Raw genomic sequence first — 27,591 nt, 5'->3', positions numbered from 1 at the left:
GGTGGAGATTTTCCCTGTTTAATCCTATCTGTAAGGCTAGTGGCGTAACGAGTCACGTTCCAAGCATCGTATGCCCATTTCTCATCAACACGAATCTTACCATTCTCCACAATTCTAGCCATGGCCACTATTCCTTTTATCAGAGAACTATGACTAGAATCTTGTCCACTACCATATGAACCAGCTGGACGTCTAAATCGGTTCTGATATGCATTTGAAAACATTACAAAATAGGCCCAAGCGGAACCTTCATAAGAAAATGGAAGGGCTAAATATGGCATCCCTTTTTCGGTGGTATGAGGCATAAGTCCACACACCCAACAGTTGGTTGTGTTGACTACCAATTGGTGTTGGTGCAATAACTGGACAAATGAATTGTTTAAATATTCTGTTCTCCTGATTAGTTCATGTTGGGGAAGCGTATATAATTAGTGTGGGGAGATAGTAGAATGAAAAGGCAAAGAAATAGAAGCAGGAACAGATTTGTGCTGCATAACATGAACAATCCAACCTATACAAGCCAATAAGATACTAGAAAACATAAGAACACACAATGTTATGCCACATTGACTGTACACCAATTTACAATATTTCTTTTTTATCTCTTCCTTCTTGTTATTCTTCTGCAATTTGACATCCATCCTCTAAAATTGTTGCTCACGGCAATCTTCCTTACTCACTTGGCTGTGATTATTATCCGTCCTATGACACTGCAAGTCCTGGGGGGCCTAGCCACTATACAGGTCACGAACCAAGACTCCTATCGTGACCCTGCAACCTGGACAGATGATACATGTCACGAAAGAGATGAAAATTTCAGGTGTACTTGACCAGTCTAGGCCTTAAATTATATCGAGTTCTGTTCAGTACAGTTTGGTCCTGAAATAGTGTCTGTGGATCTGTAGTGTTCAATCGGAGATGTGGCGGTACTGCTTCTTGTAAAACATCATCATCTTCTTTTTCAGACCGAGCTCCATCTAGGTGTGCACTACTGAAAGGTACAAACCGAGGGACCCTTTCGCCTTCAAAATCACCTACACCCTTACGGACCCACTGGTCAAAAGGCAAGGGCAAGGGCACCTTTTTTGCAGTGCACGCCATGGATCCAGTTTTCCCTTCGACCTTCACTGCTGTACGTGTGACTAGAAGAACCTGTCGAGGCGCCTTCCAACGAGGCTCCAAATTCCTTGTCCTCTGAAAAATTTTCACACAGACCCAGTCTCCCGGTTGGATAGAATGACCTGGGTCTGTGGAGGCCTCTGGTAAAGCGTCTCGAACCTGTTGGTGGAGAATACGTAATTTAGTGGTGAGGTCATGCAAATAATCAATCAGCATTGGATACTGTATGTCAGAATACTTTTTAGGGCGAGGGACTCCCCAAACATTAGCCGGGCGCCCAAAAACAACCTCGTATGGGCTGAGTCCCAAACGAGAATGTACAGCTGTTCTAGTGGATAGGAGAGCCAAAGGTAAAGCATCGGGCCAGGCAAGTCCCATGCTAGCCTGTACCTTTGCAAGCTTAAGTTTGAGAGTGCCGTTATAGCACTCTACCAAACCCGCTGATTGGGGATGGTTCTCCGCATGAAATTTCTGGACGATACCAAGACCGGCACACACCTTTTTCATAATTTGGCCCACAAATTCACTTCCATTGTCACTCCAGACAATGCGCGGCAAACCAAACCAAGGGAAGAACTCTTTCAAAAGAACTTTGGCAGTGGACAAAGCAGTGTTGTCTTTCAGGGGGTAGGCCTCTATCCATCTGGAGAAGGCACACACCACCACCAAAACATATTTGAGATTGTTGCATCGTTCCATGTGAATATAATCAATTTGCAACACCTCAAAAGGATATGTTGGGGGAGCAAAATGACCTGCTGGAGTTGGGGTTCCCTTTCCTGGATTATGCATCAAGCAAACGATACAATGCTTCACTAAATTATCTGCACATTTTGGAATCCCTTTGTTCAGCCACACTGGAGCCAGAAGCTTACATATTCCTTTCGCACTGATGTGGGCTGGACCATGTGCCATAGCAACTACAGGCAGTACATAGGCATCTGGTAACAGCCAACGCTGATGTTCTGACAATTCTATCCAACATCCCATCGCGTCTAACATTCCTGTACTCTCTTTCCACTTACTCAACTCTTTCTCTGTAGCCTCTCCTTGAATCGATCTCACACTTTCTATTGTATCCTCACACATTCCTTTTTCCTTGACCCAATTTGCAGGGCCCGCAACATACATGCGACTCATAGCATCTCTGGCTGTTTCTTTCGCTACCTCATCCGCAAAAGCATTCCCATGACCAACATCATCAGTAATCCTCTTATGCGCACTACACTTTATGATTGCTATCTGGGTAGGCAAAGCAAGTGACTCAAGAAGATCAGTTACCAACTGACCATGCTGTATTTTGGTACCGTGGGAGGTAAAGAATCCTCTTTCCTTCCACAAACGACCAAAGCTATGTGCCACACCAAACGCATACTGGCTGTCGGTATATACATTCACTCTCTTCCCTTCAGATAACACACATGCTCTGGTCAAAGCTATCAGTTCAGCCGCCTGAGCTGAATTATGTCTGATGCGTGCTGTCTCCACAATTGTATGCAAGGTGGTAACAGCGTAAGCTGAAGTTGTTTCACCATTAGGGAGTTTAAAACAAGAGCCATCCACCCATAGGATCCCATCCTGGTCCATTAGTGGTGTATCTTTCAAATCAATCCTACCTTTTGTCTCCTCCTCAGTACGGAGAAAACAATCATGTTGTTCCTGAATACCTTTCTCTTCTGGAAGAGGTAACAATGTGGCTGGATTTAAAGTGTTACATCGTTTGATGTGCACGTGACTAGCCAAGAGCGTCAGTTCATACCCAGACAAGCGAGCGCTTGCAAGATGCTGCGTTTTTGTCCTATTTAGCAAGGTATCCACTGCATGTGGTACCATGACAATAAGAGTGTTATCAAGCACCACTCCAGCATATTGACGAATGGAAATTGCTGCTGCTGCTGTAGCTTTAAGACAACTAGGTAATGCCTTGGCTACTGGATCTAATGTAGCCGAAAAGTAGGCACATGGCCGCTGCTTGTCTCCGAATCATTGTGTTAAGACTGACAACGCACAACCCTCTCTTTCATGGACATAGAGCGTGAAGGGCTTACTGTAATCCGGAGTACCCAACACAGGAGCAGAGCACAGAGCAGCACGTAAATCAGAAAAACTCTTCTGACATTCATCAGTCCAAGGAAGGGGTTGGGGTGTGTCTTTCAAAGTGAGTGCCAACAAAGGTTTAGCCAACAAAGAAAAATTTGGAATCCACTGTCTACAATAAGAGGTAATGCCCAGAAAGGCACGCACTTCTCTTTGTGTGGATGGCACAGACATTTGTGCAATTGCTTGAATATGTTCTGGGGTCAGTCGCCTTCCCTCCTTCGACAAGAGATGACCTAGATAGGTAACCTCTTGGTGGGCATATTGTAATTTAGAAGGAGAAACCTTATGGTGAAGGTCAGACAAGTGACGCAGTTGTGCAATAGTCATGTTTTTGCAAATATCCTCTGAATCAGCAGCAATTAATAAATCATCCACATACTGAATAAGGGTAGCACCTGGCGGCAAAGGAAAAGCATCAAGCTGGCACTTCAGAGCTTGGCTATAGATGGAGGGACTTTCACAATAGCCTTGGGACGCGCACTTGAACCGGAAACTTCGGCCTCCTAAAGAGAAGCCAAAAATATCCCTACTCTCTTCAGCAATGGGGATGCTGAAGAAAGAATTTTTCAGATCGATAACAGAAAACCAAGCTGGCGAGGCAGGTATCATAGTTAACAGGGCAGTGATATCTGGAACAAAAGGAAACTGCGGTACAACAATTTTATTAACCTCCCGGAGATCAATAACAAAGCGATAAACAGGAGGCTGAGAAGGATCAGTGCATTTAAGAACCGGAAGAACAGGACTATTGCATACATTTCCCCTCGTCTCCTCGACCACACCCTTCTGAACCAAATCATAAATAATAGCAAAAAGTGCTCTTTCACCATCGCTGGGAATTTTGTATTGAGGGATGCGTGGCAATTTAGCATTGGGCTTGAGGGTAACAACATAGGGTGGGATCTCAAGACAACCAACATCATTTGGACCCGTAGCCCAAAGTGTTGCAGGGAGAGAGAGCAATTCAGGTGGAAATTGATCTTTAGACAAATACATTGGGGAAGTCAGTTTCTGCCCCAAAACGAGATGTACACCAGAAGGAGAACAATATATCGTTGCATGCAGTCTTTTCAATAAATCCAAACCCAACAGATTTTCGCCGCGACCAGTCGTTAGAAGAAGCTGAGCTTCCAAATCATAAGAACCAATTGAAATAGGCAGAGGACAAGAGACCGGGCTATGAACTGGGGCGCCAGAAAATCCTATGGATACGTTTGTTAAGCCAGACAAAGGTGCCCCAGGGAGTTTGGAGTGAATGATAGAACTTCTCATCGCACCAGTATCTAAAAGAAATGGCTCTGAAACACCCATTGTAGTGACATTAACATAAGGCCCATTCTGATCTACTGGAATCGATATAACTCCCTTACTTTGTCTATGGCTGTCCTAGTTAGCGTGAAAACCATCATTCTCACCTTCAACATAGTAATCATCATTGTAATACTGTGTAGACTGAGTATTTTGTTGATCAAAGTAGTTAATAGAATGTGGAGGTGGAGGGGAACGCTGTGTCTGGGGCGACATACCTCGACCTCTACCCCTGGGCGCTAACTGGGAACCACCACGACCTCGTTGAGTAGATAGTCCTCCATTACGCTGTAATAAAACCGGGCAGCTATTCTTAAAATGACCTTCCTCCCTACAATAGGCGCATTGGTTGGGACCTAACAAAGGCCGCGGAATATAGGGCTCAGGTTTTTGAAACACCCTCTGAAACTGGGGAGGCTGTTGAAACTGGCGCTGAGCAGAGCGAGGAGGGTAAGCTTGTTGCAGAAGAACCTTCATTTTTAATTCTTTAGTCTTTTTCTCTTGCTTGTCTTTTTCCTCTTTGTCCCTGTTTTCGTGATATTGAGCAGTAGCCAATATCTGAGCCGAAGAAGAAACAGCCCATGAACTTTCAGAGTCTTTTAACTTATGTGACAACTCAGGGACCCAATTGAATACAAATTTATCTACAAATAATCACTGTCCACCCTCCGTAGTTATATCCTGACCACTGTGATCAATAAACGTCTCCTCAAAACGAGTGAAGAAATCGGAGACACTCTCATCTTTCTTCTGTTTACATGCGGCTAATTTATCCCAATTAACTCGTAAGGCGGGCATCATTGTTTTCATTAAAGTAATAATCCTACCAGGGAGTTCTGTGATCAAAACATCAGGCTTAGCACCACCCACTTGTGCTCTATCCGAGGCAGTTATAGCATCCCATGTACCACCCAATTCTTGAACGTGATCCTCTCTACGAATCCGAGCCCATAACGCTTGTGGGACTACATTTCCCATTAGCATGTCACCATCCGCTAAGTTCATAATATAGGCATCAACAGTCTGAGACAATTCTTTATAGTAACCAGCAGGGTTTTCACGGGGATCCGGTAAAGATTGTTTGAGGGCCAAAACATCAGATCTCTTCCAGGGCACATGTACCCATATAAACTGGAAGTGAGCGGGAATAGCTGGATTATTACCTGCTTGTGCAACCTCTTCCCTCCATATCGGAGGAACTTCTCTCATTGGGTAATGTTTCAATGTCTGCCGAACAGCAGGATCAGAATCAAGAAAAGTTTGTGAATAAAATAACGACCTAAAAGTAACAAGTGTCCTTACGGCATCCTCAACCTTAGAACCCACAATGAGTCCTTTATCGAAATTAGCCTGAACATCCAACAAACCCTGGGGAAGTAAACCCAAATCCATATCCACCCATTCTTTAGCGAGAGTGTCACACATAACATTAAATACATATTTCTGCGTGGGCGCCTCCCACTGATGAAAGGTGGTCATGATATCTTTCACACTATACTGGGGACCCTTCTCGATCCATTTGCGAGCGAGAGAGTCCAATACCACCCGTTCGTCGGAACCTGGAAGTTGACTCCGAGACTGTCTTCGAGAAAAAGCCGGAGACATGTTCAGAGTCTCAAAGAAAGGGGACAAGAAACCAGATATTCGTTTGCGCACAGTAGGAGAATTAGACATAAGGACAGGGGACAAGGTATTAGGCGATACAGGAGAGGAACTGGCAGTTATAAGGGGAGCCGAAGGCAAAGAAGATTGAGGTTCAGGAGATGGAGACAAAGGAATCGGTGGCACGAGAGGTGGGGGTGGCAATACCGGAAGAGGCAATTGTGGAAGAACCGGGACAGGTGGGGGGGACAACAGGTAGCTGAACAGGTTGTAACAACGGGGGTGCATTAGCACCTTGTACATAGGGTGGAGGCAATCTCAATAGGTGAGACATCAAAGGGTCTTCCTCCAGATCCTTACTTTTATCAGAAGGGGAATTAGGCAACACTGGATAGCATCTATCTATTGCCACACGATGCTGTCTCTCTGAAATTTCCGCTGCATTATCAATCTCATTATCTTTAAACTGCTGGGCAGCCTGTATAATCGTCATATTTTGTGCTTTCTTATCTCGTTTTGCCTGCTTAATTTCTTTCTGTTTGGCTTCCTTACGCCAGAGGCGAAAAGAGTCAAACATTGCCTGCCGGGCTTGTCTTTTGAACAATATCGCTTCCAAATTGTCTAATATGTCAGGCTCAAAACTACCATTTTGTGGCCACTGTAGAACGCCATCATTCTTCGTGTATCGGATCCATGCCTTATTAAAGGCGATGGGGCCGACACCATGTTTTGAATAAAGCTCATAGGTGGGAGTTCCAACCGGAGGAATCGGACAAGAGTCCTCCAGCCGGGAATCCCTATTACAACCAAAGCAACAGAACTTCCTAAACTTATTCAGACCAGGCATCGTTATTTCACTGGACTGTTCACAAACATCAAGGGGTTAAATCAAATACTATAGCACAAACGTACTCACCCCTCGGCTTCGGCTTTTGCAATAGCCGAATCAAAGACCCAAATTAAAACAAAATAGTGGGAGCTACCCACCTATACTTAACTAAGTGTCTTCTTACGCCAACAGAGGCCCGTCTAATGTCTCGCGATACCAAACATCATCAAAGGGACCAAAGCAGGGCGGCAGTCAGGGCAGCAGTCATCAGCAGCCGTCAGAAAGGAGAAACCGTGCTGCAAAAGACCTTCGGACCACTTCGACATACAGGGGTCACTTGACGTGGTTCGCGATTCCCCCAGAATTTTCCTGCGGGGCTCCTCACGATCCTCGGGCAAGAACTGCTACCTCTGAAGCCGGCCCACGTTCGGGCGCCAATTGAAGAACCAAGACCTTAGGGGCCTGGCGGCGCAGGGTACGCCGTAATCTTCTGAGTTCACCTGCTTTGTCTAACAGAGACACGGGACACTCCGTTAGGCGTAGAAGATAGGGTTTATTAGCTGCAGCTAAGTACAGTTGTCCCAGAAGTACACTCGGTATGTTCTTAGGAGACTGCCACTTTACTTCATGGCGCACAATCTTTTATAACATACATATTCACAAAGAACACTCCCAATGAATACAGGGTCAACCAATGAGAAGAATGTGAAAACAAGATATTAAGTAACTCAAATAAGCCCCTCTCCCAACTGTGTTTGTCACCCTTCCCCAAAAGTTAATCAGTGGCAGTGTTTATAAGTCGACTTGCAGGTGGCAGGACACATTTGTATGGCCTAGAGGACAGTTGTGAAATGAGAGAATACGAGTAAAGAATAGCGAAGGCCAGAGGATAAGATAAAGTCAGGAAAGAATGGTGCGAACCAACAGATAGTTGAAACAGGGATCAGTCAGACCAGACGAGGATTAGTGAAGTCGGCCGGACCCTGACACCAGCTATCAACAGAGGCAGGAGGTTATTTGACACGTTGCAGTAGGATGAGGGAAAACAACACTTCGTTCACCGTGCCGCCTGCGTGAGGGCAACACAAAATGGCAGAAAGACACAAAATGGTGGCTAAATACGAACAAGATCGGAAACTTAATTACCTCACTGCATAGACAGCAAAAGAGATCGCAGTACAGAACGCCACCAGATACCTGACTACAACAAAGCCAGCCCAGTTCAAATGTAAATGTAAATTTATGTGTCTTGTAAAGCGCACTGCTGCCCTGAGGCGTCGTGGCGCTGTAGACCGCTGGGGAACCCGTCCTGGCTATCCCTGTGAGATGGTCCCTCCAGGGTATCACCAAGGTGAAACCAGGCATCCCCAGCGAATGTGGGGGGCCGTTGTGGAGATGAGGCAAGCTAATGCCCAGAGTTGCCGAGTGTGATCCCTGGTTAGAGTAGGCACCGAAGCGAGAATTATCAAGTCCGCTGGCCCTGGTCCACGACACCTTTATTAGACAGCATTAGACTATCTACGCTCAGGTTCCTTTGGATGTGGCCTCAGCGCTCGGCTGATGCTCGAACTGTTATAAAAGATTTGCGAGTCTTTATCGGCACATACGCAATTGGCACACTACATTCTGACCAGGGTCCTGCGTTTAGCTCTCGAGCTTACAAAGAAGCCATGGCCAGTTTGGGCGTAGCATTGCGGTATTCTTCGCCATTCCATCCTGAGGGAAATTCTGTTGTGGAAAGAAAAAACCGGGACATAAAGCAGTCTATAATAGCTAGGGTATTAGGTTCGGGTGATGGGTGGGTCAAACACCTTTATGGGGTCCAGCGCGCACTTAATAACTTGCCAAGAAGTTCTCTAGGTGGAGTCACTCCGTATGAAGTTCTATTTGGAACTAGAATGTTGGTACCGGACCTTGATATGCAAGGCACAGTGATGGAAAATAAGACATTTGATATCAAAGATAGTTTGGCTGTTTTACAGGACTTAAATGAACTAAGAACAAAACAAAGCAACGTGCTCCTGAAGCCAACCATCACTGAGAGAAAACTGGCCGTCCCAGCAAGGCCTGTCTGGATCCCAAAGCTTGGTGATCTAGCCAGAGAAACGATCACAGACAAGAAGGAATGTGGGCCTTCTTACAGACAACCAGTACCTGTGCTAGCAATCCACGGATCAAGAACAGTACTTTTGCCGCCCCTTGCTGGTAAAAAGGAGAAAAGATTTGTGTCCATCGACCTGATCAAACCACACTATGTGGCCGATACTAAGCAGTAGGCCAAGTGGACTCCGCCAATGTAGCAGACGCACTCCGCTGGCTACAATCCAAGCGGTTCAAACTGAGAGACTCATCACCTTTGAAGATTCTGCAGAGAGAAATAAAGGACTAAGCAACAAAGCTATGGAACCTGTCCACTTGAAACCCAAATAACAGTTTGTCCGGATACACCCGTCTACACCGAAGTAACAAGTGATCAACTGGTTGCAGTGAATTCAACAAATGCTGATGCAATTGCAACCATTGACAGAACTGCCTCTGGCTATTTCATGAACTTTGATACGTTTTTCTGAGGATCCAAGCGAACCTGAAATGACGCCAGCAAAAATAACTTCCAAAGATCAAGCAACAGACTTTTTTCATCTCCTGAAAAAGACTTATCTGGTTTCACCATTGATTGAACTATGGATTGTTTTGGGTATATTCTTCTTTCTACTTTGGTTAGCTCTGGTATTTACTCTGGGTATGCTGATAAATGGAAGATATATTCACATGGACACAGCAAGTAAAAGAGTAAACGTACTTCTCCAGCCACACAAATCATCCCAGAGACTTGTCAGCAGTGAATATCACATCCGTTCCTATACATGATGGTATAGTTTGGGACCAAACTCAATATGACATTTTTGGCCCATCGGAGCTTTTGAAGATTCCACATTTATTTAAGATTTCATTAAGTGACGTTATTACCTCTAGTACCTTTTCTGATGATTAAGACTTCGAGACTGTTAATAACATGATGTCTGATCTAGAGAGGTCTACAGTATTCACAAATCATGAATATTTAGAGGGTTCATCAGACTATGAACAAATGTATTGTTATGACCACTATGGTCATCATTTCTTGCATAAATCTGCAACACCTAGAAATGTATTTATGTATAACCAATGGGAACATTGTCCTACACCTCCAAAGGGTAGTTCAAAAACTTTTGCAATTAAATTTCCATATTTTTCAGGCTACAATTTGTCTAAACCAGAAACGTTTTACTTTAGAAATGTGAACAAGACAGGAACGAAAAATATGTTAACCAATACAAAACAGATTTATTCTGCATCCTTTATTGCCCAACTGTCTAGACAGGGTTTCGACTTTTGGAAAGACAACATTGAGACAAAGACTGTCTGGGTTACAAAAGATTGGCAAATAAAGGGGGTAGAAGCTTTATTTAGGGCCTGTATCATCCCTGAGCAAATTATGTTTTTGAATGACACTGTCCAGCAAACATCTTGCCTCGGATTAGCCAGGATCAAAGACATGAACACACCGACCATACCTATACCTGCAATTAATAGCACCACACGGGGGGGAGGTCGACGGACATAATATTTTGCATCACAACAGATCAGATCCAGAATGGAAAAAATGGTTGCTCTGGCCCACAGACACGAATAACTGTCAAGATCGATTCCTGAACAAAACACAGGGTTTCACTATCCAATAGGCCAGACCCACGCTATGTTCAAAGACAGCATCCAGGGGTAGTAACAACATACAGTGTAGGGAAACTCTGCCTTGATTGGCTACAGAAAGCTACACTGAAGGATGTTAAACAACACTTAGCTTTACTTCAAGAAGGCGCAGACCTTAGGAAATTCTTGCTAGGACCAAGAAAACCGCGTCAAAAACGTTTCATATATGCCGGTATCTACGCTGCTTATAATGAAGCATGGAAGGTTACTCAAGCAGAGACTGCAGAACGAATACGAGAAATTGATCGTATTAATTTAGAGAAAACTCTCTCTGTAGTAGACAATGGGTCAACGACTCTGTCGTCCAGAATATATTCATTGGACAGTATTGTGTCTTCTGTCATAGACATCATGGAACCGGACTTGGTCATGTTGCAACATGGTCTGTCTCAACTACGTTCTATCGTGCTATTGGTTTGGATGCTACAAAACCTGCGTGCAGGCTATGTGCCTTGGCGTTTAATCAATACTACGTCACTGTTTTCGGAATTCAGTCTCACTGATAAACAGATCAGACTGGTGCAAAGGGGATCAGACTACACTATGATGAGCATTGAAAAACTTGAAAAATTACCATTCACTGTGGCAGAAAAACCAGCTACTGAGTGGATCATACATGGTAAAATTGCTCTGCCCATTACAACTTTCCATTCTCAATATTGCCTAAAACATATACCAGTTGGCAAATATGAAAGGTTGGGTAAAGGATACATCAAGACATCCTGGGATTTACCTTACACACATAGATGTTGGAGTGGGGAACGTGAAGTGTTTCTTAGCGGTGAAAACTGTGAACACACACTAAGCGGTTCTCTTCTTTGTCAGGGTATTAACTTACACGGAGCCTGTGATGGTTTCACTACAAACTTATCCTGTCACCTGCAAGGTTCACCGGCTGCAGTGATTAATCCAATTTTTGGCCAACTTTCTAATGGGAGTTACATTATGTTGAATGATCACAGCTGCTGTGGCATGTTGCCAGGTATTCCATATGTAGTTACGGTTACATCCAGGGTCACTTGCTGTATGCAAGTCTTGTTTCCACAAATGGAATCAGTCAGGGAGTCGCCTTTGCGGCCTTCACTGAACATCTCTTCTATACGAATTGATACTCTAAGCAGAATGAAAGCCATTATTTTACAAAAAACAGAGCCACTGACCTCGGCCAGAGAAACCTATGATCTCCAAGTCGCAAGGACTTCTGCAGAGATACATACCCTTTTGTATACAAACTGCCCTGTGCATTTCTCAGAAATGTTAGGTCGTATCTTAAACATGTCTGATACGAGCAGTATTATACATGTATTTAAGAACGTGTGTGCAGGACTGTTAGCACCTTTTCAAGCAGTCCGCAGAATTTTTCCAAACTTCGTGCACTCTGTGTTTGGCGGACTGCCGCTCCTTTTAGCACTTGTTGCAGGGATCCTATTTTTGCTCCTACTGCTACGATATGGCAAGCCTCATCACCAGTGTCACTCCAGGCACCATAGGGAGAGCTCTCTTGGAGATGAAGTGTCGTAAGCGCATCGTCCAAATTTTGGGTTTACCTCATCTACGAGAATTAAGTACCACGTGGTTTCTGTCATTCAGACCAATCTGGCAAGATTGCATCTTACCTGTTCTACGCTGCCTGCTCTGCTGTGAAGAATGCGTGCTAGACATCAGTCTAACACTCCCATCAGTCATGCCTACGGATATCGATACTCTGCTGGACCCAGTAATGGCCCATGCTCTGTGTTGTCCCCAGCGGCTACCAATCCTGATGACGGCCTTCACTGAGATCTCACAGATGCAAATTGCTACTGCTGAGGTACGTGAGGAAACGACAGGCACGCAGGTAACCTCCGATTCGAACATTGCTGATGCAACCAATGCTGAAGGCGATAGTTCACATCTATGTGCAGTTAATCTTCTAAACGAGGTATTCAAACTTTCACCTACAACGGTAGACGACTTTTTGTCTACAGGATTAGAAGATTTCATGTTTTCTCCAGGCACACACACTGACTTTTGATTCAGGCACACAGTGTTCTGGTGAGACTCTGAATTTGGCCTTCATTCTTTTCAGACAAGGGACTAACTTTGGAACTTTTTTCCCATGATTCATTTTTTTTTTCCAAATTTGTATTTTTCATTTTTTGGCACAGTAATCTGCTTATAGTAGAACAATTCATAGAGAACAGAATTCTTTGAAAATCTTCCAGGGACATTATGCCACCTTGTCACATCAACAATTGATTTGTGTTAACCTGTTATGAAATGGTTTCGGCCCTTTTTCTTCTGGAGTAACAGGCCATTTCATCATATGTATATATTTCTGGTTCATTCTTGTTGGCATTTTCAATGCACATATATACTTAGATTGAAACATTGCTTTTAATATGTACAGCACCTTATGCATAGCAATGGGTTTGTAAGGCATTTTTTAGGACACATGTTTTTTTAATATGTTTTATCATGTTTCCGATTATCATGCGATATTCTCTTTTAGACATGTTTAGGATTTAGTTATGTCGTTCATACGAAACTGGAGTGGGTGTTGTGTGTAGATTTAGATTCCGTATATAGGTTTCCCGATGTATGCCCTTATATAGCTACAATTCATATTTCCCTTATTTAGGCAAAGAAAATCCAGCTCTTATTTAGGTATTGTCCATGCTACCCAAATACAGGCATGGTCTCCTACATCCGACAATCAACGTCACAACGAGTTCTTGGAAAAACAGACTCTTAAGCCTTTAGGAATTTCCCATGCTTGGATATTGATTTCTCCAAGAACTCATTATTATGCATGAACAGCTATTCCTTAGGGGTTCATTCATGACGTTCCGATGCCCGACTTTTACGTCAATACAGGCATTCCTAAACACCTTCAAGGTATTAATATACCTGCACTTGCCCTGGCAAACCACGGTTCCGGCACGATCCAGCTCGACTGCCTACTTGCGGTTCGCCACGGCAAGTTCGGAAGGAAATCGAGTTCCAGCCTGACGCAATGACCAGACGCTGTCATCCTCTTCGCAGAGAATCCAGCTCCATTGTTTCTGACTCCCCTTGCGGGGTATTAGATATCAGTCCCGGAAAAGAGATTCCAACCTTGCACATTCTAATGTATGGAGCCGACTAGAACTTAGAAAAACTTTTGGCAACTCTTGGCAAAACTAAAACTATAGCTATAGCTAGCTATACTTTAGGAAACAGCACCTACTTTTTACCTCGTACTACACTTAGGTTAGGTACACTGGGGTAGAACTATTTAGAAGCGAGTATCCACATTTTAGCCTGTGTTATTTATGTATGTTTTTAATTAATATATGTCATAGCTACAAACCATGCTATTGCAGTATTATTTTATCTTACTGCTAACTCTGTACATATTGTACTTCGCAGCCTGTCTTACGATTGTAGCAGTTCATATCTCTTGCATGAGAAATAAGACTGTTCAATAAACCCTTTTTATTGAAACGCCCGTCTCTCTATTTCTGTGCAACTCTGTAGAAACGAATCATGCACGATTGACTGAGTGAAACTGTTATCTATTGTTTCCACGGTTCTGAGATTGTTCTGACTCTAAAGGAAACAAAATTGTCATGTTTATGCAGTTGTCAGAAACTAATCCCTTCTTGTTTATTCGAGAAGTTTCTAGTGACCTCTGAGTTAGCTGGCACACACAAGAAATTCAGTGTAATGTACTCGATAGAGACATACTGACCTCAGTCCTATGTCAAATCTATAGTGTATATTATTCCAATGCGCAGGGACTATCAGGGATATAGGGACTACACTACAATCTGTGTACAAACAACAAGATGCCTATTTACCTATCCGCACTACTTATTCACAGTAGTCCCCATAGCCATAAGTATCAGCAAGTGTCAAATTGTAGCTCGCAACCCATTTAGGGCCAAATACTCTATACTTAATGTGGCAACCACTATAATTGTATTTCCCTGCGCGATAAACCAGGTTTTAAAGGGGCGGTCAACATAGAATGGGCAAGCAGTATGTATATTCAATTGCCACAAGTCAAATTAATAATTCAAAATGCCCGTCAAATCTCAAATGTTTTGAGATTATTCAGTAAAAAAAAATTCTTATATGGAGATTATATTTTTTTTCTGAAGTTTTCTTTCAAGAACACAAACTGTCATTGCTACTGAAAAGGCAAGATCTACACTTCTATGCCCTCTCTGCTCAGTCTCCAACTTGCCAACCTAGATCTAGGAGCAAAAAACAGAGACTGAAGATACAGATGTAAAGAGCAGACTGAACTAACTGCTGGTTACCTCATCCTCTTCGAAGTGAAAACCATTGCGTTTTCAGACGATAAATGCAAATCCATACTATTTTAACCTCCTCTTTCTAAAATCTGGAGAATAAACGAGGAACCAAAGGAAAAAGAGGAAAAGACATTTACCCAACCATAGGTCTACTGGCTCCTAAGAACCTCCACCTCTTCTGCAAATGGGCCTTGGAATAAAGGAAGAGAATGAGAAGTTGTGAACTGTGTCGATTCAACGAGAAGTGTTTATGAGAAAGTTACTTCTGCCAGCACCATGTTAAGAAGAAACTAATTGTCAACATTTTGTCAAGGACCTGAAGCTTAGCTTAACACCCCTGGTTTACCAGCCCACTGCTCCATCACTGAGAGATAATGCTACTTTCTTTTCAGTTGCTTTGTATACTTCTTTAAAAAATACCCTTTTTGTACCCCACCACCTCTTGGACAAGATGAGGAGGGTAATTAATCTGTTCAGAAGAACCTGTTGCTTCACTGTCTATCCCCAGAACATGACTTGCTCTGAAAGACCACTTGTTTCTCTGTTTATATCAAACTTTCTCATACCAAACTATTTAGGGAATACGTACTGAATTCAGACAGTCCATTCTGTAGAGGTCTCCATTCTATAAGTCTCTAACTCGAGAGACTGACTACGTTCTTGGGAAAACACGGACTCTAAACTATCTTGAAACCTCCGACTGTTATGAAAATACTCTTTTCACTTCCATTGATAGCCTAAATGAGAAAGGTGACTTAAGAATATTTCCATTTCCAGAGTTTTGGCTATAAACTTACATTGAAGCAGCTATCTGAGAACTTGAAATATCCAAATCAAGAAAAATAGGAACTGAGAGACTGATGCATGTGCATAATATGTTGAAACAGAGGAACCATATTCGGCCTCACTCAAGTTGCCTCAAAAGGTTCAGAAAGAGATAGTATCCAAAACTAGCTGGAACACCTAGTACATCCTCTTGGGCCTGGAGGATCCAGTTCGGGGCAGGCAATACATTCTTCCACACCAATGACATAGGTTCTGCTCCAACTTCATGCTCCTCTCAAATGAGAAAGATACCATATCCCTGTCTAACTAAACACAGATGTCGATACGCTACAGAACTTTAAGAAAGCCAGAACCTCAAACTTTTCCGACACCAGAACAGTTCTTTATATGTTGTGTTTTTTAAACAAGTCTTCGTCATACCCTTGTAAAAACTCTGGAGATGTGCCAGAGTCTGAACAGCAATTAAGAAAACCGACAATGTAACTCTTCTACCATAAACTCAGGTACCACGATACTCTCTTAAAACAGGGACATTAAGTAAGGTATCTTGAAATCCACTGGAGCAAGATATTTACCAGAGTATCGCTGCTGGATGGCTTCCTCTCAAACACACCATTAAATGGCCTTGTACAATAATATTATATATTAATCACAACACTTTCACCTGTCAGGACCTCTTTCTGAAGAACAGAGATAGGCAAAATCTTGACTAGGTATACGATGTTTCACAGTACATTGTGAATCCCTGAATCTGAATGACTTGTCTGAACAGATGGTTGAAATATGGACCACCATCTGCTTACTTCCCCTAAAGGAATCGGCTTCAGAAGGACCGATGTCTTACTGATAAATTGTGTGAAAGTTGCAGTCTGTTGTCAAGTACTGATAATGAAGAACCAAATTCGGCCACCTCCATCTCTTATTCATGTCATAATGCCCTAAACATTTATTTAAAAGGTTGCACCAAATATAGCACTGTATGTGTTTGGTCCACAACCCCTGGTATTACTAAGAGTGTTTCCATCAAGGTATCAAACGTGAGCAACCTTACTTAATGTATGCCCTCAAACCAGCTCAGGTGAATTCGTGATGGCATGGCCAAAAAAAGCTACAACCACTTTCTTCACGTTATTAACAACCCTTGACTATATTAAACAGACCAAACTAGGGATTGCTTTCTTATAATTGTTAACAGCAAGAGCCCCCGCCCCCATTTTCTGGACTGCTTAGATCAAAATCGATATAACGGCATAAATGCCCCTTCTCATTAAAAGGATCAGACTGTTAACAGTGCTATGTCCTTGCAATGGAGTAAATATTACATTCTGAGGGGATTTCATATCCCTTCATACCCCAAAACCTTGCTCTTGTGAAAAGAATTACGTTAGATGAGGGCTTTTTTATCTCACAAATATGACCTCAAGGTTAATCGCAAAAACATATCTTGACTATTCTCCTAATGGACATACTCTCTCATCAAAATCTGGAGAAGATCGAAATGAAAACAGGGAGATTGGAGAACTCTCTGCCTTTAAAACAGACCGAAGGAGTTGAAGTCCGACCTTTTAGGTTGAGACTTAAAGACTTTACCTTCTAGGTCACAATTTACTTTCTCTCAGCATCAGCAGGGAGAAGGAAACTTTTTGATCTTGCCATCTTCCTCGATAAGCCGAGGATCAGAATACTAGTGTCTGCGACACCCCGCATGTACACTATAAATGAGAGTGAGTCAGTTGGTTACCTTTTATCTAGTTCCACAGCAGGCCCTCATCACCACTTAAATATACATTGGTCTTTCCTGATCTGTTCCATCCACGAAGCACCGTGGCTAAACACGCCCCTTCATTCCTCCAATGTAAGGAATCGGTGGCATTGGACCTCATGGGAGTTAAAGTTTGCAACGTCCCCTGAACACAGGTCACTGCACCGCTTAAATAGGGATTCAAGGACTCCTCCCGTCTCAGAAATTTGGTATGAGAATAAGCTCCGAACTTACACAGATCCTAATTGTAGGCCATTGCACAGCGTGCATGACAGCATATACGTGTCTGCTTAAATACTGTATTGATTGTTGCGAGCCCGTGAACTGCTAAATAACAGTGGACCTGATATACTGTTATACCATTAGCTCATAAATGTTGCAAACTGCACACATGCCTTATGAAGGAATACTTTTTTGAGAACCGACTTGTGTAGGAATAAGTCTCTTCACAAAATACTGAATCGCTGAGAGTTGCAGATAGGCCTGCCTTAGCAGTTCGGCTGGACTGTTCCCATTGGATACAGGGACAAGACTGATTTGCATATGGCGGGGTCCAAACTGGAATGGCATGGTCAGCAAAAAAACGATGGATTTAGGCCCAGATCTCTGTACTGGGTTGAATGTATGACATTGTTCTGCATTCTGTCCATTAATAGTTCTTTTTGCATTTTTCACCCCGAGTGGGACGGGTATGCTCAGACGTGAGTCCCGTGCTCTCCATGCCACTGGAATCAAGCTATCCTGGCTGAAGAGGGGTGAAACCCCGAAACAGGTCCTAGAATGCTTGTTTCCAGTCCATGGGGGACCTGGCCTGGCAGTTCGGGCTGGACTGTTCCCATTGGGTACAGGGTCAAGACTGATTTGCATATGGCTGGGTCCAAACTGGAATGACATGGTGAGCAAAGAAACGATGGATTTAGGCCAAGATCTCTGTACTGGGGTGAATGTATGACATTGTTCTGCATTCTGTCCATCAATAGTACTTTTTGCATTTATTAATATTCATTTCAGATGTAGCGAAATTAGACTCTCTACGATTGGCTGCAATCACAGGGATCAGGGACGATATTTGGCAAGGCACCGCAGACCACCATCCCTATGACTGGGTTGTGAAACCGAAAGGAAAACCTTTTTTTTATTTTGCAAAAAAAAAGCAGCACTTGTGCTTTAAAGGAACCAATGGGGCTTTAAAAAAAGGATTCTTTTTTCGAAAGATTCAGGGGGGAGCAGGTAGTGGTCCTCTGGACAACTGTCTACTCGCCTCCAGGCTGACAACACAATTCCTAAAGGGGAAGGATCCTAATAGGACCCCTTCTCCTTTGCAAATCAGTTCCCATTCCAACTCCGAGGTCGGTAACTCAATGGTTTGCGACCGCAATCGCGGTTGCAAAGCTGCTGGTACATTCCTTGCTGAATACACCCCCTTCTAAAGTCAGCAGTACGTACAAACTGAGATTATGAGTCTTTTGTCGGTTTCTGGACCTGCCCCTAAATTAAAGCCAGGGTCAAAGGGTCCATTTTTAAGAAGAAATAGCTACTCAACGATCACTGATAATTTTAGGAAGGGTTTCAAGGTACAGAAGACATGCCATGGAGTCTGAGTTTCTTACTATGGTCTTATTTTAAAACATCGACAGCTACACATGTTTCGTTAAGGATTAAATACTATGAATTACAGAGCACATTACCATAGCGTCCAGCTCTTCCTATGCGATGCATGTATGTTTCCCAGTCCTGAGGAACATCCAAATTAATGACCAAGTTCACTTTCTCTGCATCGATTCCTCGTGACGTCTGAAAGGTATAAAAAGAGTGGTTCATCCACTTTTCAAAGGTTCCAGAAAGGTGACAAATAATTAAAGAAAGCATTCACAAAATGTTGGTGTTTAGAAATGTATGTAGGATATCCGTATAGGGTAGTATGGAAAAATAATTATCAAAAACAAGATTAGAGCATTGAAAGTTAGCAGCAATATATAATCAGTCTCAAGGATTTCACTTCATAACTTTAGATGACACATCGACTTGCTAAAAATAATGGTGCTCAGAGAGTGGAAAGGAGAATAGGGGAGTATTCAAAATGCTCTTCATGGGGGCGTGGGGGTGGGGGGACAAAGGAGCAGCCAGCACCTTTGAGAAATGATCAGAGAGCACAAGAGTCTTTCAGAGGAAAGGGAGGCTGTACCTGTACTTTTGGTCTAGTCAGCTAAATATATCAGAATAGCATTTTTAGTAAAAACTTGAAAGTAAACTTGAAGATACCAAAGTACAAATAACTTTCTCATACAAGCCCAAAGTAGTTAATTCTTTGATTTTAAGAGGTCAGAGTAAAATGTACAACCGTGCTACTTCTCTGAATATTTTTACTAGCTCATAGATAGAGGTAACCTGGCCAACTAATGATTATTTACATTATGTTGATGGGTTTTTATCCCATCTAAAACCTGGTGAAGAATCTCAGCTACCCTTAAGGCACCAAGGGCCTCATTACGAATAGGGGGCACTTTTCCTGTTTGCACCATGGTGCACCTTTAAATAGGTGCACCAGGCGCAAACAGGGAAAGTGTGCTGCCCGAACACTTGCTGCCCTGGAGGCAGCCTCTTCAAGTAAAATACGGAGTGGCTGCTCTAAAGCCGCTCCATGTTTCACTGTGCAGGTGGCAACTCGTTTGCACTGTAAGGAGGGATTAGAGATCCCTTTGCAGGCGGCTGCAGTGAATGACTGCATTTGCCTGCAAAGGGATGTCTGGGAGGGGGTCCACGGGACCTCCTTTTCCCCTTCAAGAAGTCTGCCAATAGGGCGCACTCTTTCAGTGCACCTCCTGACAGCTTCTTTGCCTTTCCGCCCATAATACAGAACAGGTGCAAAAACAAAGATTCCCTTATTTGCATGGGGCCACGCCCCCATCCAAAAAAAAGCGCGTTGGCAATAAGCAAGCAGCGATTAAGATCATTTTTGGAACAAACTCAAGGCACTCGTGTTTCCCATAGAGCAGAAATAATAATCCATCTATCGCTCTCCCCGAAAAATATTTAGAAAAATATTCTCTGACCCTGCTTAGGACCACAAAAAGCAGTTCACGTTGAGGACCAGATGAGTCACGGTCCCTACAGCTTAACCAATCAGATATTTATGTACTGTATTGTAAGAATTCCCTCATTTGTTTAAAGTACTCAATTTATGTATGTATGATACGTTATAAAGTTATGTGTAACAATTTTGCAAAAGTGTACAAAAATTCTACACGTTTTATGTAAAGGACATGTGTTTGTCAAAATGAAGAAGTGTTTTCTCTGTCCAAAGTAATTGTAAAAAGTAGAAATTGAATTGAAACTCGCAGTCAATAAATAGGATTGCTGGGAAAAGAAAAAGTGCGATTAATGGTGTCAGAGGCATACTTGCGTTTATAAGGTCTATGAACAGATTCCGGCCTCTGAAATCCTTATAGAATCTATCCCCGTCTTTTATACCCCGTTGTAGAGTGGGCACCAGGCCTACGAGGGCTAAGGTAGAATCATTTGCCACAGAGAATTAAGAGCTTCAGTCACCTACATACAAGTAATATAGGTGTACGGAACCAACATTGAGCATTCCTTCACTCAGACATAACACTGCCCAATCACAGTTGATTCTATAAGTTTTAGTATAAAAAAACTTACGTACCAAAAAACTAGGTCAAAATAAGAGATAGACCAATATACTATAGACCCAATTCATTACACAAATGACAGAACCCAAAACTCTCAGTATCAGAGAAGAGGACATTGAAGAACTCTTAAGACGCCCATCTACACTTAATCCAGGCAATAATTGGACCAGTTTTGCACAACAATCGGACTTGTAAAAAATAACAAGGCTAAAGAAAAAACAAATACGAACAGCCCTACACGGAGAAGTACTTTTGGAACATCTAAGAGCTGGCACAATCCCAGTAGGCTTACAAGTGAAAAACATCCCTGTGATATTCATTGACCAATCAGAATACCTGGAGGGATTCAGTCATATTGGAACCAAGTGCTCAAGAGATTGGATGTTCCATTCAATTAAGACTGCTGAGCGTCTGAGCCTCAAAGAGTTAGAACTAATTAAAGAACTAGAAGAAGCCCTGCTGAACAATACAGCAGAAGAAAAAGCCCAAGCTCTACTGACAAAATTGGAAAAGGAGAATACGATATTTAAAAAAAACACAGAAGACGCTAAGAGACTAAAACTCCAGAAAGATATAACACATTTTTCAGAAAACAAGACTTACCCATATTTAGATAAAGAGTACTACAAACAACCGCAAAACACAGGAACCCTAAGAACATACGGAGGAAGAAGTAAGAGACATTTCCTCACATTTTCAGATGCCTCATCGTCTTCGGGCACCTCAAGTGAGAGTGAAGGCCCCTCAAGTAACAGAAACAATCAACCAAGACCACTTTACCAGCCGGCTCCTTTTTTAGACAGAGGAAACAGCCGACCCAGAGGCAGATCACGAGCAAGCAGATGGTACAACCCCCAATCCAACTAACAACAAGGGGAAATTACCACCAGGAGGAACGTCTACCGTTGGTAATAGAAGAGTAAGATTGCTTTTACAATCTGTCAAACTATGATCTAACCATAGACGAAATTAAAGTACTACAGAAGGGTTTATCATTCATTCCAACTGTGAGACCAGACCTCAACCAAACCAAAATGGAAATAATACAATTGTTCCGCAAAATGCGACTCAAAATATTTTTACAGGAAAACACAGAGAGGACACCACAACATTTTTCAGGTTTAAAAAATCCTTCGACCTTTTTTCCTAGTGCTACAAATATGCCTATTGAAATTCTGACATTTGAGAAAAATGTATTAAGAGTCTAGATAACCTAGACAAAAAGAAAGTATTCACCAAATGGAACCTAACAAAAGAAGAAAAACAAGCTCTAGAACATCTATCACAAAACAAGAACCTTATAATAAAGCCAGACGACAAAGGCGGAGGAATAGTGATCTGGCCCAGAGAAAAGTACGAGTTAGAAGTACAGCGCCAACTATCAGACAATAAATACTATAGGAAAACCAACGAAGACAGGAACAAAAAGATAAAAGCGAAACTATTGCCCATCATAGAAACCGGAAAGGAAGAAGGGTGGCTAACAAAAAAAGAGTCAAAATTTCTAATTAACGATAACCCAAGGACACCAATCATGTATGTCCTCCCCAAAGTTCATAAGGATTCAAGTAACCCGCCGGGACGACCAATAATTTCGGGAGTCAACTCGATACTAGAAAGACCGGCCAAATACGTAGACACTTTTTTTAAACCATTAGTCTGCGATACACCAAGCTACTTAAAAGACACTATGCAAGCGATCACTATGCTGGAAGACTTTCCATTTGGCGAAGAAAACGAAATATTAGTCACCCTCGACATTGTGAGTCTTTACTCCAATATTCCTCAAGAAGCAGGCCTCGAAGCCTTACAAGTTTTTCTAGACAAACGCGTTTGACCACACAACGTACCAACATCTTCCTTAATTCAGCTAGCAGAAATATGCCTAAAATACAATTTTTTCACCTTCAATGACATACAATTTCTACAAATCATGGGTACCGCGATGGGTTGTCCCTTCGCTCCAGAAATGGCCATTATGTTTATGGCACTATTTGAAGAGAAATGGATATACAACAACAACCCCCACGACGGACACATCAAAATCTGGCGTTGATATATCGACGATGTGTTCCTCCTTTGGAGAGGTGATGAAGATCAGCTTGAAGCATTTGCGGTCTGGCTAAATAACAGGAATCCAAACATCCAATACACTGTAAATCACAATAAAATAGAAATGAATTTCCTGGACCTTTTAATTAAACACGAAGAAGGCCATTTATACACCACACTCTACACAAAAAAAACCGACAGAAACACATTTCTGCATTTTTTAAGTTTCCATCAGCGAAATTTGCGAGACAACCTTCCGTTCAGCCAGTTCCTGAGGATAAGGCGCAACTGTTCAAAAAAAGATTACTTCGAAAACGCAACAGTACTTTTGAAGAAACTGGCAACGAGGAATTATCCCAAAAAACTCTTGAAGAAGGCGTTGAAACGAGCATGGTACACCCCACGCGAGTCCCGTCTCATTCCAAGAAACAAAAAGGATAATATACCCGTGGTATGCGTGACAACGTTTTCAGGTCGCACCACCGAGATGCAAAAAATCATCAGAAAAAATTGGAACACAATAAAAGGCATCCCAGCATTCACACAAATTCAAATGTTTGCATTGAAAAAAAATACAAGTATAAAAGAGAAACTTGTGCGTGCCAATACAACTATGAAACAACCTGAAATAACCTTGAGGACAATGCTGTCACTACCACCAATTAAATGACATAGAAAATGCGGAAATTGCGTGTCATGTGATAGCACACTAGAAGGAACAAAATTTGTATATGGTCCAAAGTACATTAATCATGAAAACTTTACAAACTGCAACACCCACAATGTCATATATTGTGTTCTTTGCCCTTGCTCACTAGCATATATTGGGAAAACCACTCAACCCATAAAAAATCGCATTTCCCAACATCGTTCCAGAATCAAGTGCAAGACGCCTAATGCACCAATGGTTACACACTGTGTTGAAAAAAATCATGAATGAATTAAAATGGACAGTACTACGACATATCCAAGGAAAAAATATCAACGCCCTTCTATCTAAAATAGAAGCAAAGACCATAATGTTCCTGGGGACTATTGAAAATGGGTTAAATGAAATGACAGAATTATCACACATTGTATAGATAAAGGGCTCCACAAGAGTCCTCTCCCACTGATACTGATTATTCAGGATAACGTGACACGTCAAGTTTCTTCAATAAGCCAAAAAAACTTTACTGTTCACCAACACGACAAATAGTGTGAATCTGCAGACAAACCTGTAACATTACTGCGAGCCACAGGTTAGGCAAGGTTCACGCAAAAGCGTGCAGACGCCTGCACGCTACATGCAACACAGGGACCGAGTCAGTATCCATCACAAGCTATGAAAGATGTTCCCTCAAAGACACAAACAAAAAACCATCTCCATGGCAACGCGTACAGAACGGGACACTAATGATGTAATGCCTCAACCAATGCAAATGAATTAAGCCAAACACGTAAAAGAATGTAAAACAGTATCGATTACAATAACCGCAAATTGGACCTACAGATGAAAGCAAATCACGATGTAACATAAACAAAGCACGGCAATAGAAAAGAACGTTATACGCCAATGGAAGATATCAGCCCTATTAACAACAAACGCTCCCATGGTAACGTTCAGGAAATGACGTTGGACGCAGCCACGCCAAAAAACAAATGCACCAATCGAACACCACACACAAACGGAGGAAATTTCCAAACACCGTGGACGCAGACAGAGCGAACACCGAGAGGAAGAAAGCTCAAATAAACAGCTTCAGAATCAGCAAGGTATGAAGAATTAATACGCAATGACTTTCATTTAACAAACATATATTGGTGTCATAAATAGAGGGAAATTCACACCGGCTAACACTATAACGAGCAAGAAATGTCTGATACCTTCACAAAGTCCTACTAACAAAGTGATTCACTGATTTACCAAAATTCGAACACAAGTGGTTCTAAGAACAATCAGGTGGCGGTCTCTATCTGCGAACACACACAAAGACCAGCACGGAAGACACACAACAAAAAAGTAAAGAAGTACAAAACTTGCTATCCCTTAGAAACATTACATGTTTTTGTTTAAATTCACAGAGAAATAAGCAGTCACAAACAGGACCTGAACCGAACACGCACAATCATCTCCACCCCTCGAACCACAGAGCGGGTAGGTAGACAAAATTCAGGTGCATTAAGTCCAGTACGAGCACATAAGCCATAAAAACACCAGGGAACCTTTGCTTTAATAAACTCATTATCCTTCATAGATAAAAAGAAGATGACAGTCCCGTAAACCATTAGAAACGCGGTACGTAAGTTTATTTTAAATCTTTATTTTATTTTTCACGAAGAAACAAAATGAGCGCACACTAAAACTAGGTATACTGTTATTCTTACAGGCGAAAGGTGCCCCACCAGAATTTTTGATAAGCCCTGACGAAGACCTTACTGTTAAGATACAGGTCCAACACATCAAAGGTCGAAACACGTTGGTAATAAGCAAGCAGCGATTCAGATCATTTTTGGAACAAACAAAAGGCACTTGGGTTTCCCATAGAGCAGAAATAATAATCCATCTATCGCTCTCCCCGAAAAATATTTAGAAAAATATTCTCTGACCCTGCTTAGGACCACAAAAAGCAGTTAACGTTGAGGACCAGATGAGTCACGGTCCCTACAGCTTAACCAATCAGATATTTATGTACTGTATTGTAAGAATTCCCTCATTTGTTTAAAGTACTCAATTTATGTATGTATGATACGTTATAAAGTTATGTGTAACAATTTTGCAAAAGTGTACAAAAATTCTACACGTTTTATGTAAAGGACATGTGTTTGTCAAAATGAAGAAGTGTTTTCTCTGTCCAAAGTAATTGTAAAAAGTAGAAATTGAATTGAAACTCGCAGTCAATAAATAGGATTGCTGAGAAAAGAAAAAGTGCGATTAATGGTGTCAGAGGCATACTTGCGTTTATACGGTCTATGAACAGATTCCGGCCTCTGAAATCCTTATAGAATCTATCCCCCGTCTTTTATACCCCGTTGTAGAGTGGGCACCAGGCCTACGAGGGCTAAGGTAGAATCATTTGCCACAGAGAATTAAGAGCTTCAGTCACCTACATACAAGTAATATAGGTGTACGGAACCAACATTGAGCATTCCTTCACTCAGACATAACACTGCCCAATCACAGTTGATTCTATAAGTTTTAGTATAAAAAAACTTACGTACCAAAAAACTAGGTCAAAATAAGAGATAGACCAATATACTATAGACCCAATTCATTACACAAATGACAGAACCCAAAACTCTCAGTATCAGAGAAGAGGACATTGAAGAACTCTTAAGACGCCCATCTACACTTAATCCAGGCAATAATTGGACCAGTTTTGCACAACAATCGGACTTGTAAAAAATAACAAGGCTAAAGAAAAAACAAATACGAACAGCCCTACACGGAGAAGTACTTTTGGAACATCTAAGAGCTGGCACAATCCCAGTAGGCTTACAAGTGAAAAACATCCCTGTGATATTCATTGACCAACCAGAATACCTGGAAGGATTCAGTCATATTGGAACCAAGTGCTCAAGACATTGGATGTTCCATTCAATTAAGACTGCTGAGCGTCTGAGCCTCAAAGAGTTAGAACTAATTAAAGAACTAGAAGAAGCCCTGCTGAACAATACAGCAGTAGAAAACGCCCAAGCTCTACTGACAAAATTGGAAAAGGAGAATACGATCTTCAAAAAAAACACAGAAGACGCTAAGAGACTAAAACTTCAGAAAGATATAACACATTTTTCAGAAAACAAGACTTACCCATATTTAGATAAAGAGTACTACAAACAACCGCAAAACACAGGAACCCTAAGAACATACGGAGCAAGAAGTAAGAGACATTTCCTCACATTTTCAGATGCTTCATCGTCTTCGGGCACCTCAAGTGAGAGTGAAGGCCCCTCAAGTAACACAAACAATCAACCAAGACCATTTTACCAGCCGGCTCCTTTTTTAGACAGAGGAAACAGCCGACCCAGAGGCAGATCACGAGCAAGCAGATGGTACAACCCCCAATCCAACCAACAACAAGGGGAAATTACCACCAGGAGGAACGTCTACCGTTGGTAATAGAAGAGAAAGATTGCATCTACAATCTGTCAAACTATGATCTAACCATAGACGAAATTAAAGTACTACAGAAGGGTTTATCATTCATTCCAACTGTGAGACCAGACCTCAACCAAACCAAAATGGAAATAATACAATTGTTCCGCAAAATGCGACTCAAAATATTTTTCCAGGAAAACACAGATGACACCACAAATTTTTTCAGGTTTAAAAAATCCTTAGACCTTTTTTCCTAGTGCTAAATATGCCTATTG

At 42.1% G+C, this 27,591-nt stretch overlaps 1 pseudogene across 1 annotated transcript in view; it reads right to left on the bottom strand.

Annotated features, from left to right (window-relative positions):
* The window catches only part of LOC146870162 (putative ATP-dependent RNA helicase DDX20), a 552,287-nt pseudogene that overhangs the window by 103,136 nt on the left and 421,560 nt on the right, over nucleotides 1-27,591 (bottom strand). The window contains exon 9 of the transcript XR_014978117.1: nucleotides 19,225-19,330. The product of XR_014978117.1 is annotated as a putative ATP-dependent RNA helicase DDX20 (transcript). The remainder of the gene's footprint in view (nucleotides 1-19,224; nucleotides 19,331-27,591) is intronic.

The sequence above is a fragment of the Triturus cristatus genome, chromosome 1_1 (assembly GCF_964204655.1).
Source record: "Triturus cristatus chromosome 1_1, aTriCri1.1, whole genome shotgun sequence".
In the NCBI taxonomy this organism is placed as follows: Eukaryota; Metazoa; Chordata; class Amphibia; order Caudata; family Salamandridae; genus Triturus; species Triturus cristatus.
The sequence above is the reverse complement of the archived record's forward strand: the minus strand, read 5'-3'. Positions and strand labels throughout refer to the sequence as shown.